Raw genomic sequence first — 26,360 nt, 5'->3', positions numbered from 1 at the left:
ACAACCTCACATGACCTCACACACCCTCACACAACCTCAAATGACCTTACACAACCTCACATGACCTAACACACCCTCAAACTCACACAACCTCAAACAACCTCACACACCCTCACACAACCTCAAACAACCTTACACAACCTCATATGACCTCACACACCCTCAAACTCACACAACCTCACACAACCTCACATAACCTCAAACAACCTTAACCAACCTCACACACCCTCACACACCCTCACACAACCTCACATGACCTCACACACCCTCACACAACCTCAAATGACCTTACACAACCTCAAACTCACACAACCTCACACAACCTCATATGACCTCACACACCCTCAAACTCACACAACCTCAAACAACCTTAACCAACCTCACACACCCTCACACACCCTCACACAACCTCAAACAACCTTACACAACCTCATATGACCTCACACACCCTCAAACTCACACAACCTCACACAACCTCACACAACCTCAAACAACCTTAACCAACCTCACACACCCTCACACAACCTCAAATGACCTTACACAACCTCACATGACCTAACACACCCTCAAACTCACACAACCTCAAACAACCTCACACACCCTCAAACAACCTTAACCAACCTCACACACCCTCACACAACCTCACATGACCTCACACACCCTCACACAACCTCAAATGACCTTACACAACCTCAAATGACCTAACACACCCTCAAACTCACACAACCTCAAACAACCTCACACAACTTCAAACAACCTTACACAACCTCATATGACCTCAAACACCCTCAAACTCACACAACCTCACACAACCTCACACAACCTCAAACAACCTTAACCAACCTCACACACCCTCACACAACCTCACATGACCTCACACACCCTCACACAACCTCAAATGACCTTACACAACCTCAAACTCACACAACCTCACACAACCTCATATGACCTCACACACCCTCAAACTCACACAACCTCACACAACCTCACACAACCTCAAACAACCTTAACCAACCTCACACACCCTCACACACCCTCACACAACCTCACATGACCTCACACACCCTCACACAACCTCAAATGACCTTACACAACCTCACATGACCTAACACACCCTCAAACTCACACAACCTCAAACAACCTCACACACCCTCACACAACCTCAAACAACCTTACACAACCTCATATGACCTCACACACCCTCAAACTCACACAACCTCACACAACCTCACACAACCTCAAACAACCTTAACCAACCTCACACACCCTCACACAACCTCACATGACCTCACACACCCTCACACAACCTCAAATGACCTTACACAACCTCACATGACCTTACACACCCTCAAACTCACACAACCTCAAACAACCTCACACACCCTCACACAACCTCAAACAACCTTACACAACCTCATATGACCTCAAACACCCTCAAACTCACACAACCTCACACAACCTCACACAACCTCAAACAACCTTAACCAACCTCACACACCCTCACACACCCTCACACAACCTCACATGACCTCACACACCCTCACACAACCTCAAATGACCTTACACAACCTCACATGACCTAACACACCCTCAAACTCACACAACCTCAAACAACCTCACACACCCTCACACAACCTCAAACAACCTTACACAACCTCATATGACCTCACACACCCTCAAACTCACACAACCTCAAACAACCTTAACCAACCTCACACACCCTCACACACCCTCACACAACCTCACATGATCTCACACACCCTCACACAACCTCACACAACATCAAACAACCTTAACCAACCTCACACACCCTCACACAACCTCACATGACCTCACACACACTCACACAACCTCACATGACCTCACACACCCTCACACAACCTCAAATGACCTTACACAACCTCACATGACCTAACACACCCTCAAACTCACACAACCTCAAACAACCTCACACAACCTCATATGACCTCAAACACCCTCAAACTCACACAACCTCACACAACCTCACACAACCTCAAACAACCTTAACCAACCTCACACACCCTCACACAACCTCACATGACCTCACACACCCTCACACAACCTCAAATGACGTTACACAACCTCACATGACCTTACACAACCTCAAACTCACACACCCTCACACAACCTCACATGACCTCACACACCCTCACACAACCTCAAATGACCTTACACAACCTCAAACTCACACAACCTCACACAACCTCATATGACCTCACACACCCTCAAACTCACACAACCTCACACAACCTCACACAACCTCAAACAACCTTAACCAACCTCACACACCGTCACACACCCTCACACAACCTCACATGACCTCACACACCCTCACACAACCTCAAATGACCTTACACAACCTCACATGACCTAACGCACCCTCAAACTCACACAACCTCAAACAACCTCACACAACCTCAAACAACCTTACACAACCTCATGTGACCTCAAACACCCTCAAACTCACACAACCTCACACAACCTCACACAACCTCAAACAACCTTAACCAACCTCACACACCCTCACACAACCTCACATGACCTCACACACCCTCACACAACCTCAAATGACCTTACACAACCTCAAACTCACACAACCTCACACAACCTCATATGACCTAACACACCCTGAAACTCACATAACCTCACACAACCTCACACAACCTCAAACAACCTTAACCAACCTCACACACCCTCACACACCCTCACACAACCTCACATGACCTCACACACCCTCACACAACCTCAAATGACCTTACACAACCTCACATGACCTAACACACCCTCAAACTCACACAACCTCAAACAACCTCACACACCCTCACACAACCTCAAACAACCTTACACAACCTCATATGACCTCACACACCCTCAAACTCACACAACCTCACACAACCTCACACAACCTCAAACAACCTTAACCAACCTCACACACCCTCACACACCCTCACACAACCTCACATGACCTCACATGACCTCACACACCCTCACACAACCTCAAATGACCTTACACAACCTCAAACTCACACAACCTCACACAACCTCATATGACCTCACACACCCTCAAACTCACACAACCTCACACAACCTCACACAACCTCAAACAAACTCACACAACCTCAAACAACCTCACACACCCTCAAACAACCTTAACCAACCTCACACACCCTCACACAACCTCAAACAACCTTACACAACCTCATATGACCTCAAACACCCTCAAACTCACACAACCTCACACAACCTCAAACAACCTTAACCAACCTCACACACCCTCACACAACCTCAAATGACCTTACACAACCTCACATGACCTAACACACCCTCAAACTCACACAACCTCAAACAACCTCACACACCCTCAAACAACCTTAACCAACCTCACACACCCTCACACAACCTCACATGACCTCACACACCCTCACACAACCTCAAATGACGTTACACAACCTCACATGACCTAACACACCCTCAAACTCACACAACCTCAAACAACCTCACACAACCTCAAACAACCTTACACAACCTCATATGACCTCAAACACCCTCAAACTCACACAACCTCACACAACCTCACACAACCTCAAACAACCTTAACCAACCTCACACACCCTCAAACAACCTCACATGACCTCACACACCCTCACACAACCTCAAATGACCTTACACAATCTCAAACTCACACAACCTCACACAACCTCATATGACCTCACACACCCTCAAACTCACACAACCTCACACAACCTCACACAACCTCAAACAACCTTAACCAACCTCACACACCCTCACACAACCTCACATGACCTCACACACCCTCACACAACCTCAAATGACCTTACACAACCTCACATGACCTAACACACCCTCAAACTCACACAACCTCAAACAACCTCACACAACCTCAAACAACCTTACACAACCTCATATGACCTCAAACACCCTCAAACTCACACAACCTCACACAACCTCACACAACCTCAAACAACCTTAACCAACCTCACACACCCTCACACAACCTCACATGACCTCACACACCCTCACACAACCTCAAATGACCTTACACAACCTCAAACTCACACAACCTCACACAACCTCATATGACCTCACACACCCTCAAACTCACACAACCTCACACAACCACACACAACCTCAAACAACCTTAACCAACCTCACACACCCTCACACACCCTCACACAACCTCACATGACCTCACACACCCTCACACAACCTCAAATGACCTTACACAACCTCACATGACCTAACACACCCTCAAACTCACACAACCTCAAACAACCTCACACACCCTCACACAACCTCAAACAACCTTACACAACCTCATATGACCTCACACACCCTCAAACTCACACAACCTCACACAACCTCACACAACCTCAAACAACCTTAACCAACCTCACACACCCTCACACACCCTCACACAACCTCACATGACCTCACACACCCTCACACAACCTCAAATGACCTTACACAACCTCAAACTCACACAACCTCACACAACCTCATATGACCTCACACACCCTCAAACTCACACAACCTCACACAACCTCACACAACCTCAAACAACCTTAACCAACCTCACACACCCTCACACACCCTCACACAACCTCAAACAACCTTACACAACCTCATATGACCTCACACACCCTCAAACTCACACAACCTCACACAACCTCACACAACCTCAAACAACCTTAACCAACCTCACACACCCTCACACAACCTCAAATGACCTTACACAACCTCACATGACCTAACACACCCTCAAACTCACACAACCTCAAACAACCTCACACACCCTCAAACAACCTTAACCAACCTCACACACCCTCACACAACCTCACATGACCTCACACACCCTCACACAACCTCAAATGACCTTACACAACCTCACATGACCTAACACACCCTCAAACTCACACAACCTCAAACAACCTCACACAACTTCAAACAACCTTACACAACCTCATATGACCTCAAACACCCTCAAACTCACACAACCTCACACAACCTCACACAACCTCAAACAACCTTAACCAACCTCACACACCCTCACACAACCTCACATGACCTCACACACCCTCACACAACCTCAAATGACCTTACACAACCTCAAACTCACACAACCTCACACAACCTCATATGACCTCACACACCCTCAAACTCACACAACCTCACACAACCTCACACAACCTCAAACAACCTTAACCAACCTCACACACCCTCACACACCCTCACACAACCTCACATGACCTCACACACCCTCACACAACCTCAAATGACCTTACACAACCTCACATGACCTAACACACCCTCAAACTCACACAACCTCAAACAACCTCACACACCCTCACACAACCTCAAACAACCTTACACAACCTCATATGACCTCACACACCCTCAAACTCACACAACCTCACACAACCTCACACAACCTCAAACAACCTTAACCAACCTCACACACCCTCACACAACCTCACATGACCTCACACACCCTCACACAACCTCAAATGACCTTACACAACCTCACATGACCTTACACACCCTCAAACTCACACAACCTCAAACAACCTCACACACCCTCACACAACCTCAAACAACCTTACACAACCTCATATGACCTCAAACACCCTCAAACTCACACAACCTCACACAACCTCACACAACCTCAAACAACCTTAACCAACCTCACACACCCTCACACACCCTCACACAACCTCACATGACCTCACACACCCTCACACAACCTCAAATGACCTTACACAACCTCACATGACCTAACACACCCTCAAACTCACACAACCTCAAACAACCTCACACACCCTCAAACAACCTTAACCAACCTCACACACCCTCACACACCCTCACACAACCTCACATGACCTCACACACCCTCACACAACCTCAAATGACCTTACACAACCTCACATGACCTAACACACCCTCAAACTCACACAACCTCAAACAACCTTAACCAACCTCACACACCCTCACACACCCTCACACAACCTCACATGATCTCACACACCCTCACACAACCTCACACAACATCAAACAACCTTAACCAACCTCACACACCCTCACACAACCTCACATGACCTCACACACACTCACACAACCTCACATGACCTCACACACCCTCACACAACCTCAAATGACCTTACACAACCTCACATGACCTAACACACCCTCAAACTCACACAACCTCAAACAACCTCACACAACCTCATATGACCTCAAACACCCTCAAACTCACACAACCTCACACAACCTCACACAACCTCAAACAACCTTAACCAACCTCACACACCCTCACACAACCTCACATGACCTCACACACCCTCACACAACCTCAAATGACGTTACACAACCTCACATGACCTTACACAACCTCAAACTCACACACCCTCACACAACCTCACATGACCTCACACACCCTCACACAACCTCAAATGACCTTACACAACCTCAAACTCACACAACCTCACACAACCTCATATGACCTCACACACCCTCAAACTCACACAACCTCACACAACCTCACACAACCTCAAACAACCTTAACCAACCTCACACACCGTCACACACCCTCACACAACCTCACATGACCTCACACACCCTCACACAACCTCAAATGACCTTACACAACCTCACATGACCTAACACACCCTCAAACTCACACAACCTCAAACAACCTCACACAACCTCAAACAACCTTACACAACCTCATGTGACCTCAAACACCCTCAAACTCACACAACCTCACACAACCTCACACAACCTCAAACAACCTTAACCAACCTCACACACCCTCACACAACCTCACATGACCTCACACACCCTCACACAACCTCAAATGACCTTACACAACCTCAAACTCACACAACCTCACACAACCTCATATGACCTAACACACCCTGAAACTCACATAACCTCACACAACCTCAAACAACCTTAACCAACCTCACACACCCTCACACACCCTCACACAACCTCACATGACCTCACACACCCTCACACAACCTCAAATGACCTTACACAACCTCACATGACCTAACACACCCTCAAACTCACACAACCTCAAACAACCTCACACACCCTCACACAACCTCAAACAACCTTACACAACCTCATATGACCTCACACACCCTCAAACTCACACAACCTCACACAACCTCACACAACCTCAAACAACCTTAACCAACCTCACACACCCTCACACACCCTCACACAACCTCACATGACCTCACATGACCTCACACACCCTCACACAACCTCAAATGACCTTACACAACCTCAAACTCACACAACCTCACACAACCTCATATGACCTCACACACCCTCAAACTCACACAACCTCACACAACCTCACACAACCTCAAACAAACTCACACAACCTCAAACAACCTCACACACCCTCAAACAACCTTAACCAACCTCACACACCCTCACACAACCTCAAACAACCTTACACAACCTCATATGACCTCAAACACCCTCAAACTCACACAACCTCACACAACCTCAAACAACCTTAACCAACCTCACACACCCTCACACAACCTCAAATGACCTTACACAACCTCACATGACCTAACACACCCTCAAACTCACACAACCTCAAACAACCTCACACACCCTCAAACAACCTTAACCAACCTCACACACCCTCACACAACCTCACATGACCTCACACACCCTCACACAACCTCAAATGACGTTACACAACCTCACATGACCTAACACACCCTCAAACTCACACAACCTCAAACAACCTCACACAACCTCAAACAACCTTACACAACCTCATATGACCTCAAACACCCTCAAACTCACACAACCTCACACAACCTCACACAACCTCAAACAACCTTAACCAACCTCACACACCCTCAAACAACCTCACATGACCTCACACACCCTCACACAACCTCAAATGACCTTACACAATCTCAAACTCACACAACCTCACACAACCTCATATGACCTCACACACCCTCAAACTCACACAACCTCACACAACCTCACACAACCTCAAACAACCTTAACCAACCTCACACACCCTCACACAACCTCACATGACCTCACACACCCTCACACAACCTCAAATGACCTTACACAACCTCACATGACCTAACACACCCTCAAACTCACACAACCTCAAACAACCTCACACAACCTCAAACAACCTTACACAACCTCATATGACCTCAAACACCCTCAAACTCACACAACCTCACACAACCTCACACAACCTCAAACAACCTTAACCAACCTCACACACCCTCACACAACCTCACATGACCTCACACACCCTCACACAACCTCAAATGACCTTACACAACCTCAAACTCACACAACCTCACACAACCTCATATGACCTCACACACCCTCAAACTCACACAACCTCACACAACCACACACAACCTCAAACAACCTTAACCAACCTCACACACCCTCACACACCCTCACACAACCTCACATGACCTCACACACCCTCACACAACCTCAAATGACCTTACACAACCTCACATGACCTAACACACCCTCAAACTCACACAACCTCAAACAACCTCACACACCCTCACACAACCTCAAACAACCTTACACAACCTCATATGACCTCACACACCCTCAAACTCACACAACCTCACACAACCTCACACAACCTCAAACAACCTTAACCAACCTCACACACCCTCACACACCCTCACACAACCTCACATGACCTCACACACCCTCACACAACCTCAAATGACCTTACACAACCTCAAACTCACACAACCTCACACAACCTCATATGACCTCACACACCCTCAAACTCACACAACCTCACACAACCTCACACAACCTCAAACAACCTTAACCAACCTCACACACCCTCACACACCCTCACACAACCTCAAACAACCTTACACAACCTCATATGACCTCACACACCCTCAAACTCACACAACCTCACACAACCTCACACAACCTCAAACAACCTTAACCAAACTCACACACCCTCACACAACCTCAAATGACCTTACACAACCTCACATGACCTAACACACCCTCAAACTCACACAACCTCAAACAACCTCACACACCCTCAAACAACCTTAACCAACCTCACACACCCTCACACAACCTCACATGACCTCACACACCCTCACACAACCTCAAATGACCTTACACAACCTCACATGACCTAACACACCCTCAAACTCACACAACCTCAAACAACCTCACACAACTTCAAACAACCTTACACAACCTCATATGACCTCAAACACCCTCAAACTCACACCACCTCACACAACCTCACACAACCTCAAACAACCTTAACCAACCTCACACACCCTCACACAACCTCACATGACCTCACACACCCTCACACAACCTCAAATGACCTTACACAACCTCAAACTCACACAACCTCACACAACCTCATATGACCTCACACACCCTCAAACTCACACAACCTCACACAACCTCACACAACCTCAAACAACCTTAACCAACCTCACACACCCTCACACACCCTCACACAACCTCACATGACCTCACACACCCTCACACAACCTCAAATGACCTTACACAACCTCACATGACCTAACACACCCTCAAACTCACACAACCTCAAACAACCTCACACACCCTCACACAACCTCAAACAACCTTACACAACCTCATATGACCTCACACACCCTCAAACTCACACAACCTCACACAACCTCACACAACCTCAAACAACCTTAACCAACCTCACACACCCTCACACAACCTCACATGACCTCACACACCCTCACACAACCTCAAATGACCTTACACAACCTCACATGACCTTACACACCCTCAAACTCACACAACCTCAAACAACCTCACACACCCTCACACAACCTCAAACAACCTTACACAACCTCATATGACCTCAAACACCCTCAAACTCACACAACCTCACACAACCTCACACAACCTCAAACAACCTTAACCAACCTCACACACCCTCACACACCCTCACACAACCTCACATGACCTCACACACCCTCACACAACCTCAAATGACCTTACACAACCTCACATGACCTAACACACCCTCAAACTCACACAACCTCAAACAACCTCACACACCCTCACACAACCTCAAACAACCTTACACAACCTCATATGACCTCACACACCCTCAAACTCACACAACCTCAAACAACCTTAACCAACCTCACACACCCTCACACACCCTCACACAACCTCACATGATCTCACACACCCTCACACAACCTCACACAACATCAAACAACCTTAACCAACCTCACACACCCTCACACACCCTCACACAACCTCACATGACCTCACACACCCTCACACAACCTCAAATGACCTTACACAACCTCACATGACCTAACACACCCTCAAACTCACACAACCTCAAACAACCTCACACAACCTCATATGACCTCAAACACCCTCAAACTCACACAACCTCACACAACCTCACACAACCTCAAACAACCTTAACCAACCTCACACACCCTCACACAACCTCACATGACCTCACACACCCTCACACAACCTCAAATGACGTTACACAACCTCACATGACCTTACACAACCTCAAACTCACACACCCTCACACAACCTCACATGACCTCACACACCCTCACACAACCTCAAATGACCTTACACAACCTCAAACTCACACAACCTCACACAACCTCATATGACCTCACACACCCTCAAACTCACACAACCTCACACAACCTCACACAACCTCAAACAACCTTAACCAACCTCACACACCGTCACACACCCTCACACAACCTCACATGACCTCACACACCCTCACACAACCTCAAATGACCTTACACAACCTCACATGACCTAACACACCCTCAAACTCACACAACCTCAAACAACCTCACACACTCTCACACAACCTCAAACAACCTTACACAACCTCATATGACCTCACACACCCTCAAACTCACACAACCTCACACAACCTCACACAACCTCAAACAACCTTAACCAACCTCACACACCCTCACACACCCTCACACAACCTCACATGACCTCACACACCCTCACACAACCTCAAATGACCTTACACAACCTCACATGACCTAACACACCCTCAAACTCACACAACCTCAAACAACCTCACACACCCTCAAACAACCTTAACCAACCTCACACACCCTCACACAACCTCAAACAACCTTACACAACCTCATATGACCTCAAACACCCTCAAACTCACACAACCTCACACAACCTCACACAACCTCAAACAACCTTAACCAACCTCACACACCCTCACACAACCTCACATGACCTCACACACCCTCACACAACCTCAAATGACCTTACACAACTTCACATGACCTTACACACCCTCAAACTCACACAACCTCAAACAACCTCACACACCCTCAAACAACCTTAACCAACCTCACACACCCTCACACAACCTCAAACAACCTTACACATCCTCATATGACCTCAAACACCCTCAAACTCACACAACCTCACACAACCTCAAACAACCTTAACCAACCTCACACACCCTCACACAACCTCACATGACCTCACACACCCTCACACAACCTCAAATGACCTTACACAACCTCACATGACCTAACACACCCTCAAACTCACACAACCTCAAACAACCTCACACACCCTCAAACAACCTTAACCAACCTCACACACCCTCACACAACCTCAAACAACCTTACACAACCTCATATGACCTCAAACACCCTCAAACTCACACAACCTCAAACAACCTTAACCAACCTCACACACCCTCACACAACCTCACATGACCTCACACACCCTCACACAACCTCAAATGACCTTACACAACCTCACATGACCTAACACACCCTCAAACTCACACAACCTCAAACAACCTCACACACCCTCAAACAACCTTAACCAACCTCACACACCCTCACACAACCTCAAACAACCTTACACAACCTCATATGACCTCAAACACCCTCAAACTCACACAACCTCACACAACCTCACACAACCTCAAACAACCTTAACCAACCTCACACACCCTCACACAACCTCACACAACCTCACACACCCTCACACACCCTCACACGACCTCACATGACCTCACACACCCTCACACAACCTCAAATGATCTTACACAACCTCACATGACCTAACACACCCTCAAACTCACACAACCTCAAACAACCTCACACACCCTCAAACAACCTTAACCAACCTCACACACCCTCACACAACCTCAAACAACCTTACACAACCTCATATGACCTCAAACACCCTCAAACTCACACAACCTCACACAACCTCAAACAACCTTAACCAACCTCACACACCCTCACACAACCTCAAATGACCTTACACAACCTCACATGACCTAACACACCCTCAAACTCACACAACCTCAAACAACCTCACACACCCTCAAACAACCTTAACCAACCTCACACACCCTCACACAACCTCACATGACCTCACACACCCTCACACAACCTCAAATGACCTTACACAACCTCACATGACCTAACACACCCTCAAACTCACACAACCTCAAACAACCTCACACACCCTCAAACAACCTTAACCAACCTCACACACCCTCACACAACCTCAAACAACCTTACACAACCTCATATGACCTCAAACACCCTCAAACTCACACAACCTCACACAACCTCACACAACCTCAAACAACCTTAACCAACCTCACACACCCTCACACAACCTCACATGACCTCACACACCCTCACACAACCTCAAATGACCTTACACAACCTCACATGACCTAACACACCCTCAAACTCACACAACCTCAAACAACCTCACACACCCTCAAACAACCTTAACCAACCTCACACACCCTCACACAACCTCAAACAACCTTACACAACCTCATATGACCTCAAACACCCTCAAACTCACACAACCTCACACAACCTCACACAACCTCAAACAACCTTAACCAACCTCACACACCCTCACACAACCTCACACACCCTCACAAACCCTCACACAACCTCACATGACCTCACACACCCTCACACAACCTCAAATGACCTTACACAACCTCACATGACCTAACACACCCTCAAACTCACACAACCTCAAACAACCTCACACACCCTCAAACAACCTTAACCAACCTCACACACCCTCACACAACCTCAAACAACCTTACACAACCTCATATGACCTCAAACACCCTCAAACTCACACAACCTCACACAACCTCACACAACCTCAAACAACCTTAACCAACCTCACACACCCTCACACAACCTCAAATGACCTTACACAACCTCACATGACCTAACACACCCTCAAACTCACACAACCTCAAACAACCTCACACACCCTCAAACAACCTTAACCAACCTCACACACCCTCACACAACCTCACATGACCTCACACACCCTCACACAACCTCAAATTACCTTACACAACCTCAAATGACCTTACACAACCTCACATGACCTCAAACACCCTCAAACTCACACAACCTCACACAACCTCACACAACCTCAAACAACCTTAACCAACCTCACACACCCTCACACAACCTCACATGACCTCACACACCCTCACACAACCTCAAATGACCTTACACAACCTCACATGACCTTACACACCCTCAAACTCACACAACCTCAAACAACCTCACACACCCTCACACAACCTCAAACAACCTTACACAACCTCATATGACCTCAAACACCCTCAAACTCACACAACCTCACACAACCTCACACAACCTCAAACAACCTTAACCAACCTCACACACCCTCACACAACCTCACATGACCTCACACACCCTCACACAACCTCAAATGACCTTACACAACCTCACATGACCTTACACACCCTCAAACTCACACAACCTCAAACAACCTCACACACCCTCACACAACCTCAAACAACCTTAACCAACCTCACACACCCTCACACAACCTCACATGACCTAACACACCCTCACACTCACACAACCTCAAACAACCTCACACACCCTCACACACCCTCACACAACCTCACATGACCTCACACACCCTCACACAACCTCAAATGACCTTACACAACCTCACATGACCTAACACACCCTCAAACTCACACAACCTCAAACAACCTCACACACCCTCAAACAACCTTAACCAACCTCACACACCCTCACACACCCTCACACAACCTCACATGACCTCACACACCCTCACACAACCTCAAATGACCTTACACAACCTCACATGACCTCAAACACCCTCAAACTCACACAACCTCACACAACCTCACACAACCTCAAACAACCTTAACCAACCTCACACACCCTCACACAACCTCACATGACCTCACACACCCTCACACTACCTCAAATGACCTTACACAACCTCACATGACCTTACACACCCTCAAACTCACACAACCTCAAACAACCTCACACACCCTCACACAACCTCAAACAACCTTACACAACCTCATATGACCTCAAACACCCTCAAACTCACACAACCTCACACAACCTCACACAACCTCAAACAACCTTAACCAACCTCACACACCCTCACACAACCTCACATGACCTCACACACCCTCACACAACCTCAAATGACCTTACACAACCTCACATGACCTCAAACACCCTCAAACTCACACAACCTCAAACAACCTCACACAACCTCACATGACCTCACACACCCTCACACAACCTCAAATGACCTTACACAACCTCAAATGACCTTACACACCCTCAAACTCACACAACCTCAAACAACCTTAACCAACCTCACACACCCTCACACAACCTCACATGACCTCACACACCCTCACACAACCTCAAATGACCTTACACAACCTCACATGACCTCAAACACCCTCAAACTCACACAACCTCACACAACCTCACACAACCTCACATGACCTCACACACCCTCACACAACCTCAAATGACCTTACACAACCTCACATGACCTTACACACCCTCAAACTCACACAACCTCAAACAACCTCACACACCCTCACACAACCTCAAACAACCTTACACAACCTCATATGACCTCAAACACCCTCAAACTCACACAACCTCACACAACCTCACACAACCTCAAACAACCTTAACCAACCTCACACACCCTCACACAACCTCACATGACCTCACACACCCTCACACAACCTCAAATGACCTCACACACCCTCACACAACCTCAAATGACCTTACACAACCTCACATGACCTCAAACACCCTCAAACTCACACAACCTCACACAACCTCACACAACCTCAAACAACCTTAACCAACCTCACACACCCTCACACAACCTCATATGACCTCACACACCCTCACACACCCTCAAACAACCTTACACAACCTCATATGACCTCAAACACCCTCAAACTCACACAACCTCACACACCCTCACACAACCTCACATGACCTCACACACCCTCACACACCCTCAAACAACCTTACACAACCTCATATGACCTCAAACACCCTCAAACTCACACAACCTCACACAACCTCACACAACCTCAAACAACCTTAACCAACCTCACACACCCTCACACAACCTCACATGACCTCACACACCCTCACACAACCTCAAATGAACTCACACACCCTCACACAACCTCAAATGACCTTACACAACCTCACATGACCTCAAACACCCTCAAACTCACACAACCTCACACAACCTCACACAACCTCAAACAACCTTAACCAACCTCACACACCCTCACACAACCTCATATGACCTCACACACCCTCACACACCCTCAAACAACCTTACACAACCTCATATGACCTCAAACACCCTCAAACTCACACAACCTCACACACCCTCACACAACCTCACATGACCTCACACACCCTCACACACCCTCAAACAACCTTACACAACCTCATATGACCTCAAACACCCTCAAACTCACACAACCTCAAACAACCTCACACACCCTCACACAACCTCAAACAACCTTACACAACCTCATATGACCTCAAACACCCTCAAACTCACACAACCTCACACAACCTCACACAACCTCAAACAACCTTACACAACCTCATATGACCTCAAACACCCTCAAACTCACACAACCTCACACACCCTCACACACCCTCACACAACCTCACATGACCTCACACACCCTCACACAACCTCAAATGACCTTACACAACCTCACATGACCTAACACACCCTCAAACTCACACAACCTCAAACAACCTCACACACCCTCAAACAACCTTAACCAACCTCACACACCCTCACACAACCTTACACAACCTCATATGACCTCAAACACCCTCAAACTCACACAACCTCACACAACCTCACACAACCTCAAACAACCTTAACCAACCTCACACACCCTCACACAACCTCACATGACCTCACACACCCTCACACAACCTCAAATGACCTTACACAACCTCACATGACCTCAAACACCCTCAAACTCACACAACCTCACACAACCTCACACAACCTCAAACAACATTAACCAACCTCACACACCCTCACACAACCTCACATGACCTCACACACCCTCACACAACCTCAAATGACCTTACACAACCTCACATGACCTAACACACCCTCAAACTCACACAACCTCACACAACCTCACACAACCTCAAACAACCTTAACCAACCTCACACACCCTCACACAACCTCACATGACCTCACACACCCTCACACAACCTCAAATGACCTTACACAACCTCACATGACCTTACACACCCTCAAACTCACACAACCTCAAACAACCTCACACACCCTCACACAACCTCAAACAACCTTACACAACCTCATATGACCTCACACACCCTCAAACTCACACAACCTCACACAACCTCAAACAACCTTAACCAACCTCACACACCCTCACACACCCTCACACAACCTCACATGACCTAACACACCCTCAAACTCACACAACCTCAAACAACCTCACACACCCTCACACACCCTCACACAACCTCACATGACCTCACACACCCTCACACAACCTCAAATGACCTTACACAACCTCACATGACCTAACACACCCTCAAACTCACACAACCTCAAACAACCTCACACACCCTCAAACAACCTTAACCAACCTCACACACCCTCACACACCCTCACACAACCTCACATGACCTCACACACCCTCACACAACCTCAAATGACCTTACACAACCTCACATGACCTAACACACCCTCAAACTCACACAACCTCAAACAACCTCACACACCCTCAAACAACCTTAACCAACCTCACACACCCTCACACAACCTCAAACAACCTTACACAAACTCATATGACCTCAAACACCCTCAAACTCACACAACCTCACACAACCTCACACAACCTCAAACAACCTTAACCAACCTCACACACCCTCACACAACCTCACACACCCTCACACACCCTCACACAACCTCACATGACCTCACACACCCTCACACAACCTCAAATGACCTTACACAACCTCACATGACCTAACACACCCTCAAACTCACACAACCTCAAACAACCTCACACACCCTCAAACAACCTTAACCAACCTCACACACCCTCACACAACCTCAAACAACCTTACACAACCTCATATGATCTCAAACACCCTCAAACTCACACAACCTCACACAACCTCACACAACCTCAAACAACCTTAACCAACCTCACACACCCTCACACAACCTCACATGACCTCAAACACCCTCACACAACCTCAAATGACCTTACACAACCTCACATGACCTTACACACCCTCAAACTCACACAACCTCAAACAACCTCACACACCCTCACACAACCTCAAACAACCTTACACAACCTCATATGACCTCACACACCCTCAAACTCACACAACCTCACACAACCTCAAACAACCTTAACCAACCTCACACACCCTCACACACCCTCACACAACCTCACATGACCTAACACACCCTCAAACTCACACAACCTCAAACAACCTCACACACCCTCAAACAACCTTAACCAACCTCACACACCCTCACACAACCTCAAACAACCTTACACAACCTCATATGACCTCAAACACCCTCAAACTCACACAACCTCACACAACCTCACACAACCTCAAACAACCTTAACCAACCTCACACACCCTCACACACCCTCACACAACCTCAAATGACCTTACACAACCTCAAACTCACACAACCTCACACAACCTCATATGACCTCACACACCCTCAAACTCACACAACCTCACACAACCTCACACACCCTCAAACAACCTTAACCAACCTCACACACCCTCACAAAACCTCACATGACCTCACACACCCTCACACATCCTCACACAACCTCACATGACCTCACACACCCTCACACAACCTCAAATGAACTAACACAACCTCACATGACCTAACACACCCTCAAACTCACACAACCTCACACAACATCACACACCCTCAAACAACCTTAACCAACCTCATACACCCTCACACAACTTCACATGACCTCACACACCCTCACACAACCTCAAATGACCTTAAACAACCTCACATGACCTAACACCCTCAAATTCAAACAACCTCACACAACCTCACACACCCTCAAACTCACACAACCTCACACACGCTCAAACAACCTTAACCAACCTTAACCAACCTCACACAACCTCACACAACCTCACATGACCTCACACACCCTCACACAACCGCAAATGAACTTACACAACCTCACATGACCTAACACACCCACAAACTCACACAACCTCACCCACCCCCAAACAACCTTAACCAACCTCATACACCCTCACACAACTTCACATGACCTCACACACCCTCAAACTCACACAACCTCACACAACCTCACACACCCTCAAACAACCTTAACCAACCTCACACACCCTCACAAAACCTCACATGACCTAACACACCCTCAAACTCACACAACCTCACACAACCTCACACACCCTCAAACAACCTTAACCAACCTCACACACCTTCACACAACCTCATATGACCTAACACACCCTCAAACTCACACAACCTCACACAACCTCACACACCCTCAAACAACCTTAACCGACCTCACACACCCTCACACAACCTCACATGACCTCACACACCCTCACACATCCTCACACAACCTCACATGACCTCACACACCCTCACACAACCTCAAATGAACTTACACAACCTCACATGACCTAACACACCCTCAAACTCACACAACCTCACACAACCTCACACACCCTCAAACAACCTTAACCAACCTCATACACCCTCACACAACTTCACATGACCTCACACACCCTCACACAACCTCAAATGACCTTAAACAACCTCACATGACCTAACACCCTCAAATTCACACAACCTCACACAACCTCACACACCCTCACACAACCTCACATGACCTCACACACCCTCACACAACCTCACATGACCTTACACAACCTCACATGACCTAACAGACCCTCAAATTCACACAACCTCACACACCCTCACACAACCTCAAATGACCTTACACAACCTCACATGACCTAACACACCCTCAAACTCACACAACCTCACACACGCTCAAACAACCTAAACCAACCTTAACCAACCTCACACACCCTCACACATCCTCACATGACCTCACACACCCTCACACAACCGCAAATGAACTTACACAACCTCACATGACCTAACACACCCACAAACTCACACAACCTCACACAACCTCACCCACCCTCAAACAAACTTAACCAACCTCATACACCCTCACACAACTTCACATGACCTCACACACCCTCAAACTCACACAACCTCACACAACCTCACACACCCTCAAACAAACTTAACCAACCTCACACACCCTCACAAAACCTCACATGACCTCACACACCCTCACACATCCTCACACAACCTCACATGACCTCACACACCCTCACACAACCTCAAATGAACTAACACAACCTCACATGACCTAACACACCCTCAAACTCACACAACCTCACACAACCTCACACACCCTCAAACAACCTTAACCAACCTCACACACCCTCACACAACTTCACATGACCTCACACACCCTCAAACTCACACAACCTCACACAACCTCACACACCCTCAAACAAACTTAACCAACCTCACACACCCTCACAAAACCTCACATGACCTCACACACCCTCACACATCCTCACACAACCTCACATGACCTCACACACCCTCACACAACCTCAAATGAACTAACACAACCTCACATGACCTAACACACCCTCAAACTCACACAACCTCACACAACCTCACACACCCTCAAACAACCTTAAACAACCTCATACACCCTCACACAACCTCACACAACCTCACACACCCTCACACAACCTCAAATGACCTTACACAACCTCACATAACCTAACACACCCCGAACCTCACACATCCTCACACAAACTCAAATTACCTTACACTTCCTCACATGACCTAACACACCCTCAAACTCACACAACCTCACACAACCTCACACACCCTCAAACAACCTTAAACAACCTCACACACCTTCACACAACCTCACATGACCTAACACACCCTCAAACTCACACAACCTCACACAACCTCACACACCCTCAAACAACCTTAACCGACCTCACACACCCTCACACAACCTCACATGACCTCACACACCCTCACACATCCTCACACAACCTCACATGACCTCACACACCCTCACACACCCTCACACAACCTCAAATGAACTTACACAACCTCACATGACCTAACACACCCTCAAACTCACACAACCTCACACAACCTCACACACCCTCAAACAACCTTAACCAACCTCATACACCCTCACACAACTTCACATGACCTCACACACCCTCACACAACCTCAAATGACCTTAAACAACCTCACATGACCTAACACCCTCAAATTCACACAACCTCACACAACCTCACACAACCTCACACACCCTCACACAACCTCACATGACCTCACACACCCTCACACAACCTCAAATGACCTCACACACCCTCACACAACCTCAAATGACCTTACACAACCTCACATGACCTAACACACCCTCAAATTCACACAACCTCACACAACCTCACACACCCTCACACAACCTCAAATGACCTTACACAACCTCACATGACCTAACACACCCTCAAATTCACACAACCTCACACACCCTCACACAACCTCAAATGACCTTACACAACCTCACATGACCTAACACACCCTCAAATTCACACAACCTCACACACCCTCACACAACCTCAAATGACCTTACACAACCTCACATGACCTAACACACCCTCAAATTCACACAACCTCACACAACCTCACACAACCTCACATAACCTCACACAACCTCAAATGACCTTACACAACCTCACATGACCTAACACACCCCCAAACTCACACAACCTCACACACCCTCACACAACCTCACATACCTTAATACAACCTCAATCAACCTCACAAAGCCTCACACACTCTCTAACTCCAATAAAACCTCAAACAACCTCAACCAACCTCACACACACTCAACCAACCTCACACCTCAACCAACTCCACACACCATCAAACAAACTCCCACAGCCTCACACAACCTCACACACCTTCAAACAACCTCACACACCCTCAAATGACCTTACACAACCTCACATGACCTAACACACCCTCAGACTCACACAACCTCACACACCCTCAAACAACCTTAACCAACCTCACACACCCTCACACAACCTCACATGACCTCACACACCCTCACACAACCTCAAATGACCTCACACAACCTCACACAACCTCAAATGACCTTACACAACCTCACATGACCTAACACACCCTCAAACTCACACAACCTCACACACGCTCAAACAACCTTAACCAACCTTAACCAACCTCACACAACCTCACACAACCTCACATGACCTCACACACCCTCACACAACCGCAAATGAACTTACACAACCTCACATGACCTAACACACCCACAAACTCACACAACCTCACACAACCTCACCCACCCTCAAACAACCTTAACCAACCTCATACACCCTCACACAACTTCACATGACCTCACACACCCTCAAACTCACACAACCTCACACAACCTCACACACCCTCAAACAACCTTAACCAACCTCACACACCCTCACAAAACCTCAAATGACCTTACACAACCTCACATGACCTCAAACACCCTCAAACTCACACAACCTCAAACAACCTCACACAACCTCACATGACCTCACACACCCTCACACAACCTCAAATGACCTTACACAACCTCAAATGACCTTACACACCCTCAAACTCACACAACCTCAAACAACCTTAACCAACCTCACACACCCTCACACAACCTCACATGACCTCACACACCCTCACACAACCTCAAATGACCTTACACAACCTCACATGACCTCAAACACCCTCAAACTCACACAACCTCACACAACCTCACACAACCTCACATGACCTCACACACCCTCACACAACCTCAAATGACCTTACACAACCTCACATGACCTTACACACCCTCAAACTCACACAACCTCAAACAACCTCACACACCCTCACACAACCTCAAACAACCTTACACAACCTCATATGACCTCAAACACCCTCAAACTCACACAACCTCACACAACCTCACACAACCTCAAACAACCTTAACCAACCTCACACACCCTCACACAACCTCACATGACCTCACACACCCTCACACAACCTCAAATGACCTCACACACCCTCACACAACCTCAAATGACCTTACACAACCTCACATGACCTCAAACACCCTCAAACTCACACAACCTCACACAACCTCACACAACCTCAAACAACCTTAACCAACCTCACACACCCTCACACAACCTCATATGACCTCACACACCCTCACACACCCTCAAACAACCTTACACAACCTCATATGACCTCAAACACCCTCAAACTCACACAACCTCACACACCCTCACACAACCTCACATGACCTCACACACCCTCACACACCCTCAAACAACCTTACACAACCTCATATGACCTCAAACACCCTCAAACTCACACAACCTCAAACAACCTCACACACCCTCACACAACCTCAAACAACCTTACACAACCTCATATGACCTCAAACACCCTCAAACTCACACAACCTCACACAACCTCACACAACCTCAAACAACCTTACACAACCTCATATGACCTCAAACACCCTCAAACTCACACAACCTCACACACCCTCACACACCCTCACACAACCTCACATGACCTCACACACCCTCACACAACCTCAAATGACCTTACACAACCTCACATGACCTAACACACCCTCAAACTCACACAACCTCAAACAACCTCACACACCCTCAAACAACCTTACACAACCTCATATGACCTCAAACACCCTCAAACTCACACAACCTCACACAACCTCACACAACCTCAAACAACCTTAACCAACCTCACACACCCTCACACAACCTCACATGACCTCACACACCCTCACACAACCTCAAATGACCTTACACAACCTCACATGACCTCAAACACCCTCAAACTCACACAACCTCACACAACCTCACACAACCTCAAACAACATTAACCAACCTCACACACCCTCACACAACCTCACATGACCTCACACACCCTCACACAACCTCAAATGACCTAACACACCCTCAAACTCACACAACCTCACACAACCTCACACAACCTCAAACAACCTTAACCAACCTCACACACCCTCACACAACCTCACATGACCTCACACACCCTCACACAACCTCAAATGACCTTACACAACCTCACATGACCTTACACACCCTCAAACTCACACAACCTCAAACAACCTCACACACCCTCACACAACCTCAAACAACCTTACACAACCTCATATGACCTCACACACCCTCAAACTCACACAACCTCACACAACCTCAAACAACCTTAACCAACCTCACACACCCTCACACACCCTCACACAACCTCACATGACCTAACACACCCTCAAACTCACACAACCTCAAACAACCTCACACACCCTCACACACCCTCACACAACCTCACATGACCTCACACACCCTCACACAACCTCAAATGACCTTACACAACCTCACATGACCTAACACACCCTCAAACTCACACAACCTCAAACAACCTCACACACCCTCAAACAACCTTAACCAACCTCACACACCCTCACACACCCTCACACAACCTCACATGACCTCACACACCCTCACACAACCTCAAATGACCTTACACAACCTCACATGACCTAACACACCCTCAAACTCACACAACCTCAAACAACCTCACACACCCTCAAACAACCTTAACCAACCTCACACACCCTCACACAACCTCAAACAACCTTACACAAACTTATATGACCTCAAACACCCTCAAACTCACACAACCTCACACAACCTCACACAACCTCAAACAACCTTAACCAACCTCACACACCCTCACACAACCTCACACACCCTCACACACCCTCACACAACCTCACATGACCTCACACACCCTCACACAACCTCAAATGACCTTACACAACCTCACATGACCTAACACACCCTCAAACTCACACAACCTCAAACAACCTCACACACCCTCAAACAACCTTAACCAACCTCACACACCCTCACACAACCTCAAACAACCTTACACAACCTCATATGATCTCAAACACCCTCAAACTCACACAACCTCACACAACCTCACACAACCTCAAACAACCTTAACCAACCTCACACACCCTCACACAACCTCACATGACCTCAAACACCCTCACACAACCTCAAATGACCTTACACAACCTCACATGACCTTACACACCCTCAAACTCACACAACCTCAAACAACCTCACACACCCTCACACAACCTCAAACAACCTTACACAACCTCATATGACCTCACACACCCTCAAACTCACACAACCTCACACAACCTCAAACAACCTTAACCAACCTCACACACCCTCACACACCCTCACACAACCTCACATGACCTAACACACCCTCAAACTCACACAACCTCAAACAACCTCACACACCCTCAAACAACCTTAACCAACCTCACACACCCTCACACAACCTCAAACAACCTTACACAACCTCATATGACCTCAAACACCCTCAAACTCACACAACCTCACACAACCTCACACAACCTCAAACAACCTTAACCAACCTCACACACCCTCACACACCCTCACACAACCTCAAATGACCTTACACAACCTCAAACTCACACAACCTCACACAACCTCATATGACCTCACACACCCTCAAACTCACACAACCTCACACAACCTCACACACCCTCAAACAACCTTAACCAACCTCACACACCCTCACAAAACCTCACATGACCTCACACACCCTCACACATCCTCACACAACCTCACATGACCTCACACACCCTCACACAACCTCAAATGAACTAACACAACCTCACATGACCTAACACACCCTCAAACTCACACAACCTCACACAACATCACACACCCTCAAACAACCTTAACCAACCTCATACACCCTCACACAACTTCACATGACCTCACACACCCTCACACAACCTCAAATGACCTTAAACAACCTCACATGACCTAACACCCTCAAATTCAAACAACCTCACACAACCTCACACACCCTCAAACTCACACAACCTCACACACGCTCAAACAACCTTAACCAACCTTAACCAACCTCACACAACCTCACACAACCTCACATGACCTCACACACCCTCACACAACCGCAAATGAACTTACACAACCTCACATGACCTAACACACCCACAAACTCACACAACCTCACCCACCCCCAAACAACCTTAACCAACCTCATACACCCTCACACAACTTCACATGACCTCACACACCCTCAAACTCACACAACCTCACACAACCTCACACACCCTCAAACAACCTTAACCAACCTCACACACCCTCACAAAACCTCACATGACCTAACACACCCTCAAACTCACACAACCTCACACAACCTCACACACCCTCAAACAACCTTAACCAACCTCACACACCTTCACACAACCTCATATGACCTAACACACCCTCAAACTCACACAACCTCACACAACCTCACACACCCTCAAACAACCTTAACCGACCTCACACACCCTCACACAACCTCACATGACCTCACACACCCTCACACATCCTCACACAACCTCACATGACCTCACACACCCTCACACAACCTCAAATGAACTTACACAACCTCACATGACCTAACACACCCTCAAACTCACACAACCTCACACAACCTCACACACCCTCAAACAACCTTAACCAACCTCATACACCCTCACACAACTTCACATGACCTCACACA

The sequence above is a fragment of the Borostomias antarcticus genome (assembly GCF_949987555.1).
Source record: "Borostomias antarcticus genome assembly, chromosome: 13".
In the NCBI taxonomy this organism is placed as follows: Eukaryota; Metazoa; Chordata; class Actinopteri; order Stomiiformes; family Stomiidae; genus Borostomias; species Borostomias antarcticus.
The sequence above is the reverse complement of the archived record's forward strand: the minus strand, read 5'-3'. Positions refer to the sequence as shown.